The 16,821-nt window shown below is 31.7% G+C and overlaps 1 non-coding gene across 1 annotated transcript; it reads left to right on the plus strand.

Annotated features, from left to right (window-relative positions):
- The first annotated feature begins 3,770 nt into the window (after positions 1-3,770).
- On the plus strand, positions 3,771-3,877 carry LOC145055906 (small nucleolar RNA R71). The gene has a single exon (XR_013685453.1). It is a non-coding gene; the product is annotated as a small nucleolar RNA R71 (small nucleolar RNA).
- Positions 3,878-16,821: the final 12,944 nt, after the last annotated feature.

Raw genomic sequence — 16,821 nt, forward strand, 5'->3', positions numbered from 1 at the left:
ACTATAAATTTGTCATTTTCAGTTTTATATTCATTGACTTACAGTCCCCCAAAGTCGATATATCAAAGATGGAAGTTTTTAATTTTTCAGTTTTTTTATATTCGGTGAAAGTTTTAAAACATGCATATCTAATTTTTTTGAAGTCGGATTGACATATGGTTTTTTCCAACTTGTAGTTTACAGTTTGTAAATGATTTTAGACTATAATTTTGTCATTTTTGGTTTAACATTCAATGATTTACAGTCCTCCGAGTCGGGATATCAAAACTGAAAAGTTTCAACTTTTCAGCTATTTGTTTTTGTACTTTGTATTATGTGAAAATGTTAACACATGCATATCACATTCGTTTAAAGTCGGATATACATGCGGTTATTTCCAGAGTTTATTTTACAGTTTGTACATGATTTTAGACTATATTTTCTTAATTTTGGTTTCATATTCAATGAGTTACAATCCCCCAAAGTCGGGATATCAATATGAAAGTTTTCAAAGTTCAACCCACTAATTAGTAAGTAATTACCAAAAAATTTCGGTTTTTTCGTTTCTAAACCCACTTTATCCGGTTCCAACCTACCCACTTTGATGTTTCCGGGTTTTCCGGTTCTAGACCCACTTTACCCGGAACCATACCCGGAACCGAACCGGAACCAGTTCCTATATACCGGTCCGGTTTCCGGTTCTACAAAATCCTGTTAACCGGTTCCGGGTTTTCTGGGTCCGGGTCCATCCGATCTGGCTTTGGACCCACTTTCATCCCTACTGCAAACTCATGATTATATAATCGTCCCAAATGATTCTCATAATTATTTAACATTATACGAAGAATATTTTGTGTAAACCAGTATAGCGGGTAAATACTTACCACTTCAATCGGATCTTGAGGTAGGGGAATTGCCCTTCTAGGACCCATTTTTCCTGAAATGACCAAAAAAACAAAACAAACAAAAAACAACCAAGATATCAAATAAACAGGCAAAACAGCAAACTGGTTACCCAGTTTCCACGTCGTGGGCTTCATCTCCACGTCATGGAACTGGTCTGAGACGTGGTTCTGGAACGGACCATTTGTGGGCAAAATCAACCATCAATCTCTCTTGGGGTTTGTTTATTTCATCAATCTATGGCCTTACATTACACATGCAAAAAATAACCAACTAATGAACTCAATTTTTGGGTTCTTCATCTCTAAGAAACCCTAACTTTCAAATGCATAAAAGTAAAGAAAACTATAAACTTTGTGGAAGTAACACTTACTAGATGGAGTTTGAAGACAAATGGATGCAAGAAATTTGGAAGAAAATGATAGAAAGTGGTAGAAAATCGATGGTGGGGTTGAGTTTGTTCGTGTGCTCAATAAACAAATGAGGTAATGGTTAAAGGGTTTAGATTAAAACTAGTCCCCATCCATGAATTTTAAAGTCCACGTCGCGGGCTTGTATCCCACGACATAGATTTGAAAAAAATAAAATTTTCACTTTTAATGTCCAATTTTAATGTAAAAACCTTAATATATTTACCATAAAAATTATTTAGAACCCCACACAGGATTTTCACCAATTCCTTTAGTAATTATGATAATAAGATGATTATTATCCTATAACTCAACTAAAATGCAAAAATTAAACTAAGTTCAAAAAACGAAAAGAAATGCAAACAAAACTCGGGTTGCATCCCGAAAAGCGCTTCTATTTGTTGGAGTCTTGAGTCAGACTCCATGCCACCTTACGTTGAATTAGTCGGGGTATCCATAACCAATTGCACCTTTTGCTCCTTCCATTTCCTTTTATAAGCTTGGACTTGTCTAAGATACGCCTTTTTGGAATTTTCTTTTTTACCCTTGACATCTCCTTCTTTGAGCTTTCTTTTAACTCTCTTATTTTCCACATGTTTAACTTCTTCATTTTTAAGCTCTATGGGCACCATCTTTTCATCCACAGCTGAACTCTTTAATTTAAAAGTAACTTCCTCTTCATCACTGGACACCAACTCTTCACTATCTTCACTCACCCAAGATGTTGGAGTTGTATAAGCAATATTCAAAGACCATAGGAATAGATGCTCTTGGTATGGTGCGGTTGACTTGTCGAAACTCTTCTTCCACAAGCTTTTCTAATTCTTCAAGTTCATTCTCTTCATCGACATTGAAAACTTCATTTTGAACATCACTTCCTTAGAAACCATCTTCTACTCCAAAAGTAGCTTCATGATCTCCCACTCTCAAGGTAAGCTTGGATTCGCGAATATCAACCAAGGCGCTAGCAGTATGAAGTAGAGGGCGACCAAAGATAATTGGAACATTATGATCTTATTTCATATCCATTATGACAAAATCAAATGGAAAAATGAATTTCCCAATTTTAACTAAAATATCTTCTATAATGCCTCTCGGATATGTCATTGGACGATTGGCCATGTGAATTGTCATTTTTGTAGCCTTCAACTTTGAAATATTAAGCTTTTGATAAAATGAGTAAGGCATTAGATTTATAATAGCCCCAAAATCAGCTAATGCATAAGTCTTCAAATTATTCCCAAATTCACATGGAAGAGTGAGGCGATCAGGATCTCCCATTTTCTTTGGTAACTCTCCCATAATTACTTTAGAACTTTGCTCACTTAGAATTACCTTGGAATTTTTCTTTAATTGCTGGCGAGTATATATTAAATCTTGCAAAAACTTGGCATACTCGGGAACTTCAGATAATGAATCAATAAAAAAGGTATTTATTAGAATACCCTTCACTTGTTGCATCAACTTCATATGCTCATGTTCTAGTGGATGGATATTGGCTCGGGAAGGAAACCGTAAAGGAGGATGATAAGTAGGAACATTATTCAAATTTTTCTGATCAGACCTGCTCCACGTCGTGGAAATTGGATCTCCATGTCGTGGATTCAGTGTATCAGCAACTCTATATTCTTCGAGTTTGGACTTCTTTGACTTTGGTTTAGACTAAGATGGGTCAACTTCTAGTGCTTCAAGGAACTCAGAAATGGTATCCTCTTTTGTTTCTATTACCATAACATGCGATTGAGGCATTTTATCGGGGATTTTTGGAGATAATTTATCTTGTACGAGAGTAGTTAGTTGACCTAGTTGGACTTTAATATTATGGATCGATGCTTGGTGATTTCTTAGCAAAGCTTGATGTTCCTTCATGATATTCTGATGTTCCCTTATCACTGCATCCGTTTCATCATGCCTTTTCTCATAAGCCTCCATAAAACGAGCTAACATGTTCTCTAAATCAACTTTCTTTTCGGTTGATGGTTGTTCCTTTTGATAGAAGCCTCGGCCTGTCTGTATATATATTTTTCTTCTTTTTGCTTCTTGTACTCTTCATATGGTAACCACTCCTTCTTTGGTTTTCTCCAATCTTCATCATATTTATCGCCACTAGAATAGAAAACTTGAGCCTTTTTATTTCCATGTTCATCCAAGTGGCATTCTTTTGTCAAGTGTGGACCATTGCATCTTTCACATCTAACTCTAATAGCATGAATTGACTGGTCCATCTTTGTCATTCTTCTATCCATAGTGTTAATGATTGCTAGTACAACAACCATGTCTTCAGAATGTCCACCCGGGATACCTTTTGCTCCTTCATGTCTTGGATTGTGGTACTCACGAGAATGATTTGCGAATTCTTCAATCAACTCCTTGACTTTGCCCGAATTTTTCTTAGTTAGTGGTCCTTGAGAATCAAGGAGTTGCCTCGTCATGACATTCACCCCATCATAGAATATTGAGACTTCTTGTTGTATGTTAAGGTCATTTTGAGGACAATTTCTTAGTAACCCTTTATAATGCTCCCATGCCTCATAAAGTGATTCACCTGGATTTTGCTGAAAGTTGGCTATTGCCTTCTTGAGTTTAACTATTTTTGATGGTGGGTAGAATTGTTCCAAAAATTGCTCTCGCATCTGTGCCCAAGTAGTAATTGCACCAGGTGGAAGTGCCTTCAACCAATCTCTTACAGCTCCCTTAAAAGTAACGGGAAGCATCCTTAACAACACAGACTCTCTTAGAACATTCGGGACATTAAAATAGTCTGCAATGTCATTGACTTCATCTAAATGTTTATAAGCTTCCTCATGACCGTTTCCATAAAATGGTACATCCTTAAGTGCAATAAGAATGTGTCCTTTCAACTCGAATGTTGCAGTGGCAGGAATTATATGTTGTACTAGACCGGGACCAGCATCGTCACTTATCTGCTTCTTGTACGCCCCCATGGACATATCAACAATGTCTTCCATCTTGTTTTCTGGCTCGTCTTCGGGTTCACTTTCTTCAAGCTCGGGTTCTGTATCTTATTCATTTTCCTTTTGATTTGGATTTTGTTCAAAGCTCTCTAATTTGCTTTCTTCCTTCCTTTGACTACTAGATTCACCCACGTTCTTTCCTTTCTTTTTTGCAAAAACTAATTTAAGGTCTTTAAATGGTGAGCTCTTTGGTGGTTGGTCTTATTTCACATTTTTATCCGTCTTTTTGTAAATGGTCGGCTCTAGATTTTCAAGTGGTGGTACCAAAGGCGTGTTGGAACCTCTGGTCATTAAGTACTACAAAATAAATAAAAATGTAAATATGAACAAAAACTAAAAACTAAAAGATACTACAAATACTTTCCTAACTGAACCCACGTCGTGGTCTGAGATCTAAAACAAAAATTAATGCAGAAAATTAACTTTTTGCAGGTTTTACCCCACAAAAAGGACCAATTAATTCTAAGCAAATAAATTAACAATCAAATAATCCGTTCCCCGGCAACGGCTCCAAAAACTTGATGTGCACAAAAGTATTTAAATTTATAACCTAACTAACTTAACTAACTAATATGCACCTAGGTAGTGTACCTAGTCGGATTGTAGTGTAGTTTAAGTAAATTTGGGTCGAACACATGGAATAGATTTAATTAGCTATAATAACTACTCTAAATTAATCTAAAATCAAACAAAAATTAAAAAGGTTTTTATTTAATTTTCAAGTTTAGATGAACTTAATTTATCAACAGCTATTCAATCAAATTATAAAAACACTTATGTTAGTTCGAATCCACCTTCCCTCAATGGTTTAATTATTAATTATGACAATTCCCGTTGGTTACCAATTAAAATATTATTAGCAATTTAATTCCAAATTAACTAATGTCGAATTAATGCATGTAGATCTATGCATAGTCACACATAATTTAACACAAAATTAACTATTAAGTAGAAAGCTATGTAATATTGTGTTAACTAACACCATTATGTTCATAATTTGAGTTCTCCAGCACAGCCAAGTTCAATACTGCAATTACTTATCTAAGATTGGTTTAGCCTTAGCTCTAATAATCCAATGTTCACTAAATTACTAGGTATTCAAATTCATGCAGATTAATGGTCACTAACTATACAGAATAAGAGTTTAAAGCAATCTACTATCAAATTAAGCATGCTAGGTATAATCAATCAAACACGAGACATTAACCAACAAGAAAAGTTTAAGTTATTATAAACAAACCATGAGTTCCAGCTTCATCTAGCTAACATAAGCAGCTAGACTTAGCTACTCATACTAACAAATAAACATAAACAAGTCATAACCAAAAGCATTGTAAAGTACCACAACTAGAAAGTAACTACGAACTTATTCCTCTTCCTTGGTATTCAAACCAATTTCCTGGCCTTCTAACCTTCTGAATATCGAGTTCTGGAAACCTTTTTTCACCAGCCAACCTCTTAAATTCGTAAAGATCAAGGGTATTTGTAATTGTCATGAACTTACATTCCATGTCGTGGAATAGTGCTCCACGTCGTGGAACTGGATGAACCCTTATCAGGCAAGGATTTCGACTTTGCGCGTACTCATCTTCCAGAATTTTCCTTTTCTACGTCGTATAAGGGATATCCACAACGTGGATACATCTATTTTTGTGTGTTTTATCTTCTTTAATCTTCCAAGCCTCCAAAGTTTCTTCTTTTTCCACTTTTAGTCCTTATTCTTCAAAATGACTTATTTTGGCTGCAAAATACAATTTAATCTTATAAGTACCATTATTCCATGCAAACAACCAAAAATATGTATAAAAATGTATTCAAATGTTGCCTAAAAGTATGTATAAATATGGCAATATCAAAGACGATGTGCGAACATGAGCTCAAAAATTTTAAGATGATTTACAAGGATACTAAAAAGAAATTGAGTGAAGAACAAAAAATAAACCAAGGATTAAAACAAAAGTTGAGACTTGTTCAAGAAAACATACATTGTGAAGATGACACCATTATTGATGAAGAAGCTCAAGCTTTTTATACAATGGACATGATTCTTGATGAGAATGTTAAACTTTGGTCCCCAAGGTTTCATAAATATGGCAGTTTTGGTCGTGTAGTTTAAACAATAGTTGGTAAGGGATCCACCACGAAAGAAATTTAAATCATAAGGGTCATTCGTGTAATTTAGATAACTGGTAAACGATTGAATGGTTAAAAACTAACGATAATGGCTTAATTGACATGTACTGTAAAAGTTAGATGACCTATTGCGCAAGAAAAAAAAACATAATTGGTCAAGTCGGACAAAAAACATAAGTTAATTGTGCTACAGTGACATTTTCCCTTGTATTTGTTATGCATCACTTTCATCATGCTACTAAGAAACAATGCTTTTGTCTTTTGTAACTATTAAGGGGTGCTTGGGATTGTTTTTTAACCTAAAAAGTCTTATTTTGACAAAATGACTTTTTGACTAATAGCTTTTTTCAAAAGAAGTTTTTAAAATGTGTTTGGATAACTTTTGAGGGAGGCAACAGCCAAAAAACCAAAAGTCATAAATTCCTTGCTTTTAAAACAACTTTTTTTTTCTTCTTGGAAAAAAATGATTCTAAAAGAACTTTAGAAATTGTCAAACACCTTTTTAGACTTTTAGCGTTTTTTAAATGCCAAAAATCCAAAAGGTCACTTTGAAAAATAATCCCAAAGACCCTCTAAATTTTACTTCATATTTGTTCTTGCGTCACTTTCGGGAATCCATGTAAACTATGCATTTGTATTTACCTTTTTAATTTATACTAGTAAAGAAGTCGTGGCTACGCCGCTTTTGGGGTAATATGAGAAAAATCGGTAAACTTTAAAAGATATGTGTTGAAATTGTAAATCACCACAAATAAGGGAGAAAGTCGACAGCGTCTAAAATTAGGTGTCAAAAGTGTACAACCAAAAGAAGGGACACTGGTGGATAAAATCCAAAAATATTGGGCAATAATGTTAAAGTTGCAAAAGTTGGGAAAATATGGTGGCAAAATTCTAAACGAGGTCTTTTTATGTTTTTTATATCAAAATGTAAAAGTTTTTACTACAATGACGAAAAGTGTCAAATTCATTAAATATTTGTGACAAAAACACCAAAATGTAAAACTTTTGACTGTAAGGACTAAAAGTGTGAAAGTCACTAAAGATTTATGGCAAAAAGCTAAAGGCACAAAACCTTAATCAAAACGCAAAAATGTAAAATTTTTGACTTTAGGGACGAAAAGTGTCAAATTCACTAAATATTTTTGGCAAAAACCTAAAGGCAAAAACATTACTGTTCCTAAGCTCCTTTGGATTATATATATATATATATATATATATATATATATATATATATATATATATATATATATATATATATAATAATATTAAATTTGCAAAAGTTAGGAAAATATGGTGGCAAAATTCTAAAAGAGGTTTTTTGTGTTTTTTATGTCAAAATGTAAAAGTTTTTACTATAATGACGAAAAGTGTCAAATTCATTAAATATTTGTGGCAAAAACACCAAAATGTAAAACTTTTGACAGCAAGGACTAAAAGTGTCAAAGTTACTAAAGATTTGTGGCAAAAACCTAAAGGCATAAAACCTTAATCAAAACGCAAAAATGTAAAAGTTTTGCCTTTAGAGACGGAAAGTGTCAAATTCACTAAATATTTATGGCAAAAACCTAAAAACAAAAAGATTATTGTTCCTATGCTCCTTTGGATCTGATATATATATATATATATATATATATATATATATATATATATATATATATATATATATATATATATATATATATATATATATATATATATATATATATATATATAAAATGTGTCTTGATTCTCTTGAAAATGTATGTTTTTGTGATTTTTAATATTTGTTTGTTGTCTAAGTCTATAGGTTGTGTTATCCCTAGAATATGTTTCTGTATTAATATGTTTGTTACATTATTTTGAAAAACTTTATCGACATGACTTCAAAATTTGTTAAGATTATATGGTATGGGCCATTTTTTCTCGTATTATGGTAGAGAGGTAGCGGCCATAACGTCGTCTTAACGCAATGAACACAACCCCCTTCTCGTTAAGGGGATGTTATGGTATATCTAGTTGCAACGAAGATGGGATAAAACACTTATTTTGATTGGCTATTCCTTCATCCACCAATCAAATTTTCTCTTTATTCTTCTCTCTCCACTTAATATCAACAAAACAACCATTTCATGTTATAACATGTTGAAATATGAAGTGACAATAGTTGGTTTCATCCGATACCGTACCTTACAATTCATAAATCTTTTCAGAAGTTTATAAATGTGTCCTACTTATTTTATTTATATTTTATCTTATATTGTTGTTTTGAATAATAAAACAAAAAAATAATATATTTTTTTCTTTTTTTAAAAGGTCATATAAAAAACGACAACAATGTATTTAAAATAGATAACAAATTTATATTAAATAATAAAACAAAAGTAAACAAATAAATATTTTATATATTATTTTGATAAATTAAACAAATATATATTTTTTATATTAAATAATAAAACAAAAGTAAATTATTTATAAGAACTAAGAATTTAGGGACGATTAAAAGAAAATCAAAAGGAAAATTTTCAAATTTCTTAGTTTATTATAAAAGAATAAATAAAATACTGACAGTAATAATATCCAATATTGGTCTGAAGGTATCTACAAGATATTTTAATGATGTAATTTATTTTATAGATTGTTAAGGTATTTGATTAATTTAAGTTAATATATTAACGTAGTTTAGCGTATCATACATACTTATAAAGCTAGCATTTTTTCTTGAATCTCATGCATTTGAAACCCTCATTCTTTTTTCTTTTCACCACATTTATTTGAAACTCCCATGATTTTCAATTTCTTTATAATAATAATTATAATTTGGTAATTAAGTTAAATAAATATCAAAATCTAAAGTGTATTCATATATAAACTAAATTTCAATATCAAAATAATATATTTAATTCTACTTATAAAATTATGTTTTTTTAACTTTTAACATATTATATTTAATTTATTAGTTTTAATATATTGTTGGATGTAAACCATTATCATTTTAAAGGTATAATTTTTGAACAATTTATATAAAATACTTACATTATTAATTAAAATATAACATTATAGGCTCAACTTAAATATAAATTTTATTTAACTTAAACAACCCAAAGATTATTTTATAAATAGTTAAAAGTGATAAATTATAGTGTCTTTCAAATAATGATTGTAAGTTGGTTAATAAAGTTAAATAAATATCAAACCTAAAGTGTAATCATAAATAGACTAAATTTCAATTTTAAAATAATATCTTTACTTTTATTTATAAAGTTATTTCTGTAAATTTTAACATATTATACTTAATTTATTAGATTTAAAATGTTGTTGCATGTAAACCATTATCAGTTTAAAGCAACAATTTTTGAACAGTTTGGACAAAATACTTAAATTGTTAATTTAAATATAACATTATAGTGTCAACTTAAATATAAATTTCAGTTCCACTAAAAAAACCAAATAATATTTTGTAAATAGTTAAAAGTGATAAATTGTAGTAATAAATACAAAAAACTAAATTGTAATATCAGTTTAACTAAAATATTTCCTAAATATATTTATATAATCGTTAAAATTTTTCAAAGAAGTAGCTTAAAATAACTTATAATAACAATAGTTAAAAATAACTCTATATAAATGATTATATTATTACCTTTAAAATCAAAAAATAATGTTTGATGTTTTAAATAATTATAATGATAGAAATTAAAACACTAAGCAAATATATTTTAAAAAATTAGTTAAAAATAACAATTATAAATAATATTAAACCATATATAATATTTAATTTTATTGATGTGTAACTCGCGAGTAGAAGTCATTCAAATGATTAAGACTATGACATTATAATATATTTATATATTATCATATAATTCAAAATAGTCAATATATTATATCAAATTAATATACGAATTATTATATCAAATTTAACAACAACGTTAGTGTTATATTTTAAAAAATATATATTTATAAAGACTTCAACTATATATGTGTTTCTGCGCATTACAACGTCAACTCAAATATAAATTTCAGTTTCATTTAAAAAAACTAAAGAATATTTCGTAAATAGTTAAAAGTGATAAATTGTAGTGATAAAAGCAAAAACTAAACTGTAATTTCAATTTAACTAAAATATTTCTTAAATATATTTTTATAATCGTTAAAAGTTTCCAAATAAGTAGCTTAAAATAACTTACAATGTTTTAAAATAAAAATCAATGTTTGATGTTTTAAATAATGATAATGATAGAAATTAAAACATTAAGCAAATAAATTTTAAAAAATTAATTAACAATAAAAACAACTATAAATAACATCAAATCATATATTATATTTAATTTTATTTATGTGTAACTCGCGGGTAGAAGTCTTTCAAACGATTGAAATTATGAAGTTATAATAAATGTATATATTATCATATAATTCGAAATAATCAATATATTATATCAATATAGTATATAGAAATTATTATATCAATTTTAACAACAACGTTATTGTTATATTCAAAAAATCATATATTTGTAAAGACTTCAACTATATAAATATTTCTGCGCAACGCGCGGGCATTCGCCTAGTATATATATAAAAATGGTGTATATTAAAATTTAAAATCAAGATAAGGAGAAAGAAATGTAAATAAAAATCAATTAAATTGAATGTGATAGGTCATGATCAGATTTATGAAACGGTCCATGTTCTTGGACCTTCCTCAAGCCACCTACGAATAAACAAAACTCCATTATGGTGCCATTTTTCTTATAGACCGCTTTATATATTTTTTGGAATACAATTTAATCTACTTAAGCAAATTGATATTGCAACATGGATTGAAAAGCAACAATATCACATATAAATAAATTTAAAGATATTCACCGGTTGTTGGAAAAGTAAGAAATATAATAATTTTGAGATTATATTTGATGTGCTTAATCTTCATCAAGAGCTAAGTAACCTTGATTTATACTTAGAGGTTGCAATAAAAATCACACAAGCTAAGTAACCTTAATCTATACTTGGAGGTTGAATTTAATAGCAATAAAAATCACACAAATGTTACACCTAGATATTAACAGTCATCTTATATATATCAATTTTCAAACTTTTACTTATATTTTTTTCTGTTGATTTTGTTCGTTGCTTACCTACGTAAGTCAAGAATCGGTTTTAATAGAACAAGAAAAGGGCAACATTCATACTAATGTCGTAATAAACATGATTCATAATAATGAACGTTTTTCAATTTGTGGTGGTGATAAATGGAATAGAGAGTGGATTTGTGACAACCAATAAATAAGATGAAGTGGAAATGAAGATGAAATTGGCAATGAACAAGATGCAATTGTAGATGGAGATACATCGGGATACCTTCCAATGTTACTAATTAGAAGGAATAGATATGGCTATTATTAACAATCAGACGATGTCCCACTTCGAGCGTATGAATGATTTAACTCGAGAGTTTGGGAGAAAATTCTTTTAAAAATAATGAATAACTTAGTAGAGTTATCAAGATCTATGTGAGTATGTGTATAAGCTTTTATTGCTTATATAAAGGATGTTAATTACGACTAGTACGTAACATGCCGAAAACCAAGGGTAAAAATTTCATTTTTATCATAACCAAAACATTAAGGTACTTTTAATCAAACATTTTAAAGCATTTCAAAATAAAACACTTATCAGAGTTCATTTCCAGAATTACATATTGCGGAAAACACGAGTATATGCGCTACGATCAAGCTGGACTCTTCCCTTTCGAACCGGAAGTACCTGAAACCATAAACCACATACCGTAAGCACGAAACTTAGTGAGTTATCCAAATACCACATACCAAACATAAAAAAACATATAGTGGGTCAGCCCTATCATCGGACCCCGTCGGGCATTGAGCCCCGCTCGGTAATAGATCGGGCCCCGCCCAACATACATATAACATGTATAAATAAACATATACACATGCAATAATCACATAGATGCATAGCATACAAATAGTCATCAGGCCCCGCCCGACATCGAGCCTTAGCCCAGAAAGCATATAAACACATACACATGCAAGAGTCACAAAGACAGCTAGCATACTAACATAACATAAACATTATGGCTGAAAATGGTACGATACCAGTTGATTTTTACTCAAACCGTGTACCGTACCAACTATAGTTGGTATAAATTTTTTGCTACCAGTACCGTATCAACTATACTTGGTACCAACTTGTTTGGCTACCAACAAGTTTGGTTGGTACAAATTCGTAATGGTGTATTACCGACTTTGCTCTAATTTTTAATTGTAATAGTTAAAGACTAGTAACGATATGGGACACTTTTCTCATCTAGTAATATAAATTAGTAAATTAGCTATTCTATGTATTAAAAATTTTAATAAGTAACTTTTCAGTTTTTTAATCTAATATGGTAATAACTATTGACTAAGTCTAATGTCTAATATCATACTTTAAAATCGTAAACAATAAACACTTGACATTTAAAAATATGATTACGTTTGTGTGTGTGTGTGTGTGTGTGTGTGTGTATATATATATATATATATGAATTGGTTGGTACGGTAATACCGTGGTATTTAAAATTTAATACCATTACCGTACCAAAATTACTAAATTGGTACGGTACTACCAACCAAACATGTTGGCTACCAAATATATTGGTAACCAACTTTTTTGGTTCGGTTGGTAACATGTTGGTTGGTTCTCCGTGGTACATATTTGTCAGCCCTAATAAACATGGGTCGGCATTGGTGCCTTCGACCCGATAAACCCAGTGAGCAAACTCACCTTGACAGTTTGAACCCACGAATAAATCTCTGACTGCACATCCGCTAGAATTCTCGCGTTATCAAACAAACAACACCCAATTAACAACTAGATTCCAATCCAAAGCCAACAATCCATATATGGGGTAAAAAGACAATTTGTGACATCTCCAATTTCACGGCCAGGAAAGACCGATTTGTTTATGCTTTGTTTTAAAATCAGAGTAATCGTTTAAAGAAAACAGTTGCGGAATTTGTTCACAAAACAAATATGATAAGAGTTTATCAAAGCATTTCTTTAAAGAAATGTATTTTCATTATATAACAAAATCTCGGGATGTCATGTTCCGATACAGACACATAAGCATAAACAAAACTTACATTATTTACACTAAATATTTTACATCTCCTTTAATCTCTCCTTGAAATATATCTTCGTATCGATACCTGTGATACAAAGGAAACTGAGTGGGTCAGGCTTGGGAGCCTGGTGAGCATATAGGGTTTTCATCCCACGATGTTATATCATATAAATATATATAGAACATCCAAAATTATATAATTTCACCATATAAAAGCAACTCTTATCCCACCCCACCGATCCTCACAACGCCACGATCTAAACTCCCATATCTAAACCTTTCCTCTTTATCTGATCCCTACTCACGGATCTAAACTAATCTCTCCACCTGATCCATACTCTCGAACCTAAAACTAACCTCTTGGTCTAATCCATACTCCCGGATCTAAACTAATGTCTTGGTCTGATCCATACTCCCGGATCTAAAATTGTGCCCAATCCATACTCCCGGACTAGGGACAATTAACTATGTCTTAATCCATACTCCCGGATTAATAACAAGTTTACCTATTGGTCTGATCCATACTCCCGGATCTAAAGCTGTGCCCAATCCATACTCCCGGACTAGGGACAATTTACTATACCTAAATCATGTTCTGATCCATACTCCCGGATCTAAACTGTGCCCAATCCATACTCCCGGACAAGAGACAATTTACTATGTATTAATCCATACTCCCGGATTAATAACAAGTTTATCTCTTTTCCTATTCCATATTCTCGGATCTAAATCCAATCTCTTGATCTAATCCATACTCACGGATCTAAAACTAACCTCTTGATCTGATCCATACTCACGGATCTCATCTACCCATGTCCTACCCAACATATTCGTAGATACAAAATATATATACAATTTAACTCATTAAAGCCTATATAGTTCATCCATTCCATACTCATCTCAAATAAACAAACAATATATAAACACATAGCACATATTTCATAACAAATACTTAATATTTATGTGTTAGAAGAAAGTAACCACACACTCACATATATAAACATCTTTATATTATACACATAGCACGTATTTCATAGCAAATACTTAATATTTATGTGTTAGAAGAAAGTGACCACACACTCACTTGATTAGAAGATGATCGGACAACACTACGGCTCTTCAAGTAGATATTCTTTGGTGAAACCGGGATCACTTCACACACCGGGTTTCTCGCGGGCAGAGCTTCAGCTCGGAAACTCTTTTCTTCTCAGGATCTTCGGACTTCGGGACTTGCTTCGGGTCTTGGGATGATACCGGGGCTTCGGGGGGTTAAAATTTCACGTAAAACGATGTAATATGGGAGAGAGATGAGAGAATGAGCAACAAAACTCAGTTGGCCCTTCAAATCTATTTATACGGTAAAACTGGCCCTTGCCACGTCGTGGCACCTTTTTCCACGTCGTGGGCTTGGTGTGGGGCACTCCCAGAGGTGTCAGAAGACTTGCCACGTCGTGGCACTGCTTGCCACGTCGTGGTATCTGACAGTTTTGGGGTTTCGCGCCCCGAACTTCAGAAATTCATAACTTTCGCATACGAACTCCGTTTTCGACGTTCTTTATATCGACGCGTAGGTGAGATTATGCTCTAAAACTCTCGTTTAGACTCCATTGGCAAATTTTGACTTTATTTTTAATATATTATAAATATATTACTTATATTTTATCTTTAGTAGGTCGGAACAGGAAAACTCTGTTCGAAATTCATAACTCCTTCATCTGAACTCCGTTTTCGTCTGTCTTTTTATTGTTGGACTACCATCGAAGACATCTTCGACTCTCATTTAGATCACTAAGGATAGATATCTATCTACCTTAAATTCAGTATTTACGTCGCGCTGGGTCGTGTCGGTTGTATCGCGAAACTTCGACAGGTCATAACTTCTTCGTTATAACTCGGATTTTGGCGTTCTTTATATGCACGGAAACCTTGTTACATATACTAAATCTTGGTTAAGATTAATCCTTCTAAATAATATTCCATAAAAAAGTCATTTTTGATGCTTATCGTCTCTAAATTGACTAGCCCGGATCTACGGGCATTACAAAATTTTACCCCTCATCTAGTTTGGTCTAAGACTAATGCACAAACCCCTAATCATAAAGGTGTTCTTTGCCGAACAAGTTGACGGGGACTCATGTCACACCGCCAAACCAGAATGGCAGAAACATCCGGAGGCGGATGACGTCATGCTCAGTATCACAACAAATATAGAATAGTAAAACAAGCAACAACATCCATTGCATTAATATTAAAGTGTTTACATTGTATTAAAATCACATATGATTGGCTCAAAAAGTAAATAAAAAAACAAGACATGAAGCTACTATGCTCAATCTTCTGTATCCTTGTGCGTGTACCTGTCTACTAGTTTCCTGAGAATACAAGTGATTTTGAAAGTGTATCAACATTTAAGTTGGTGAGTTCATAAGTATTTTGTTTTAGAAAGCATGTACTTTTTTCCTTGAAAACCTTAGTATGATCCTCCAGAAAATCCAATATTTTCTGATGTAATTCTAATGTAAGAAAAATGTGACCCTTAAGTTCCTCCTACAATCACCTAGTAGATACAAGTTATATACAATATAGATCGAACAGACAATCAATTGGGTGGTTCTGTCCTAAGCCCACAACCAAACAAGGAACATGAAATGAGGCAGAATCCACACATTCCACTGTTTGTCGGATCAACATTGTATGTAACCCTGGCGTATATACTAGCTAATTACAGAGTTAACATATTTGGTTCTTTTTTAGTGACATCTACATTGTACTTAGAAAGTAATGTAAGACTGTTGTATTTGTATGAAACTCATTGAATATGTATGTACTTAGTTAAACGTTTCATCTGAAAAGTATGTTTTGTACTTGTATATTATGACCTGACCCATACCTGATTCCCCTTATGATTACTTAGTGTATATGGGTTTATATATATATATATATATATATATATATATATATATATATATATATATATATATATATATATATATATAACCAAGATCGAATAGATAGTAGACTATGTGAATCTGCTCTAAGCCCACAACCAAACAAGGAACAGGAAGTGAAGCGGAAAGCACACATTTTATTGCCTATCGGATCCTATTAATACGTAACCCTGGTGTATAAACCAAGGAATCATAGAGTTAGCATTATAGGCCCCTTTCAAACTGTATGTTCATGTTACTAGAAAAGTTGTGTGGTGTAGTTCACTTGTTTAGTAAAACCACTTGAAGTTATGAAATCCCTTAATCTAAACGCCTTAGTTGATACTATTGTGAGTTTTATATAACCATACTTAATTGGACCGGTTAAACACGACGTT

This window comes from Lactuca serriola, chromosome 5 (genome assembly GCF_051521515.1).
Source record: "Lactuca serriola cultivar US96UC23 chromosome 5, Lser_US96UC23_V15, whole genome shotgun sequence".
In the NCBI taxonomy this organism is placed as follows: Eukaryota; Viridiplantae; Streptophyta; class Magnoliopsida; order Asterales; family Asteraceae; genus Lactuca; species Lactuca serriola.